Consider the following 2,545-nt stretch of genomic DNA (forward strand, 5'->3'; position numbering starts at 1 on the left):
AGAGAAAATAGTGCTTTAAAAAAGGAGCAGGTATCCAAGAATTGTGGGACAATTACAAAGGTTGTAAGACACCTATAATAGGAATACCAGAAAGAAAAGAGAGAAAGGAACAGAAAAAATATCTGAAGTAATAGTGACCAAAGAGTTTCCAAAATTAGCAGCAAACACCAAAACTCTGATCAAAGATCAGAGGACACCAAGCAGGATAAATAATTAAAAACAAACAAACAAACAAACAATGCCTAGGCATATTATATTCAAGCAGCAGAAAACAAAAACAAACAGAAAAAAGTTTTGAAAGCAATCTAAAAATAATCCTTACTTATAGAAGAAAAAGTGTAAGAATTATATCAGACTTCTCTTCAGAAACCTTGCAAGCAGTAAGAGAATAAATGAAATATTTAAAGTATTGGGGGGAAAAAACCCTATCTGCCTAGATTTCTATATTCAGTGAAATTATCCTTCAAAAATGAAGGAAAAACACCAAAAACTAATGATGTAATATATGGTGATTAACATAACAATAAAAAAATTTAAAACATGAAAAAAAAATGAAGGAAAAATAAAAGCATTCTCAAACAAACAAAAATTGAGGAAATTTGTTGCCAGTAGACTTGCCTTGCAGAAAATGTTAAACAAAAGTTCTTCAGAGAGATGGAAATGGTAGATAAGAAAATTCAAGCTACATGAAGAAAGGAAGGGCAATAGAATAGGAATAAATGAAGGTAAAAGAAAATATGAAATGAGTAACAACAATTAAAAAACAAAAACAAAACTTGTGATTGGTATGCTAAGGAAGAAGGAGAGAAAATGGAATCATATAAAAAGCTGAATTAGGGGCACCTGCAAGCTCAGTCAGAGGAACAGGTGATTCTTGATTTGGGGATGGTGAGTTCAAGCCCCATGTTGGGTGTAGAGATTACTAAAAAAAAAAGAAAAGCTGAATTAAAATCAGAGAAGATAGAAAACAACATGAAGATAACAAAGTAACAAAGAGTGATGAGTAGAAAATGGTAAAAATAGGGCAGCTAATTCATCCAACTGTATGAATAATCACTTTAAATATGAATGGTCTAAATTCACCAGTTAAAAGACAGAAACTGTCAGTGTGGATTAAAAACAAATAAACAAAAACCAGACTCAGCTCAGCAAGAAACTCATTTTAACTATAAAGTACTAGATTAAAAGTAAAGGGATAAAGGAGGCCTCAGGCAGCTGGGTCAGTCCAGGTCTGCAAGGTGCCCCAGGTGGGTGACATAAGTGGCCTCTCTTCAGGTGCACAGTGCTTTGGGGCCTGCTGTGGAGCCTACTGCCCCTGGGAGAGACTGTCCGTGCACCCCAGCTCAGGGGGGCCCTCCTGGACCTGGAGCAGACTCTGGTGAGCAGATGGGTTGCAGCAGTGACTCACTGGGGCAGGGATGTAATCCAGTACTTTGAGAGGAGGGGCTACAAGCTAGTGGGGTGAAGATGCTGAAGGTGCCAGAAAGCATTCTTGCTGAGTTCTACCATGACTTGCAGAGGAAGACCTTCTACCCAGTCCTCATCAGGTACTGGCACCCTGGTGGCCATGGTCTGGGAAGACCCCAGTGAAGTCTGCAGCAACTTGGCTGAGGCTGCCCCTGACCTTCACAGGAGACTTTAACAGTCACATCAGAGCACAACCTGAGGCGGTGGCACAGGAAGACTGGTGGGAAAATGAGGCTCCCAGAAACAGCCTGGACTGGTCCATGAAGCTGTGGGAACATCATTCATGCCAGTGCCTCCTGGAGGGGACTCAGAAGGAAATTCAGCCATGATTCCAGAGCAGTGAGCTGGTGGACTGGGCAAAAGAAGGCTACCACATAAACATCTACCCAGCTTGAGCCTTCAGGCTGCCCTCTGCCACCCCAGCATTCACCTAGGACCAACTAGCTCTGCTGACAAGAACTTGAGCCCACACCCATGCTCTGCCCATCTGCCCCAAACCACCTCCCTGTCTACCTTCTGCCCCACCCCAGCCCAGGACTGTTTAATCCACCAACATTATGTGCCTTTTTGTATCCTAAGCTAGCAAGAAACTGGACCAAATCCTTTCTGTACCAAAGTGCCTGGCAACCTTTGAGGTGTCTCCAAAGTGATTTATGACTTCCCCTCCCCCAAAGGTCTAGACATTATAATTCATAGTGCTGTGAAAAAAAGAAATAAAGGATGAGAAAAGGTATGCTGTGCTAATATTAATCAAGAAAGCTGAAGTGCCTATATTAATGGCAGATGAAGCAAACTTCAGAAGCAAGGATAATTTTCAGAGATAAAGAGAGTCATACATATGATAAAGGGGTCAATTCTCCAAGACTTAGCAATCCTTAATGTGTGTGCACCTAACAATAGAGCATCAAAATATATGAGGCAAAAACTGATAGAATTTTAAAGAGAAATAGACAAACCATTATTATGCTTGGAGACTTCAAAATTCCTGTATCAGTAATTGACAGATCCAGCAAACAAAGGAAAATTCAATTTTGTTAAAGTATCGGTTCCTCCCAGTATGCTCTAAAGATTCAGTGTA

General features: G+C 40.4%; 1 pseudogene; it reads left to right on the forward strand.

Annotated features, from left to right (window-relative positions):
- Nucleotides 1-1,467: 1,467 nt before the first annotated feature.
- LOC114205588 (nucleoside diphosphate kinase D, mitochondrial-like) lies at nt 1,468-1,862 on the forward strand (annotated as a pseudogene).
- Nucleotides 1,863-2,545: the final 683 nt, after the last annotated feature.

This window comes from Eumetopias jubatus, unplaced genomic scaffold (genome assembly GCF_037043125.1).
Source record: "Eumetopias jubatus isolate StellerSeaLion01/CBP00866 unplaced genomic scaffold, mEumJub1_p1.0 scaffold_1, whole genome shotgun sequence".
Classification (NCBI taxonomy): domain Eukaryota; kingdom Metazoa; phylum Chordata; class Mammalia; order Carnivora; family Otariidae; genus Eumetopias; species Eumetopias jubatus.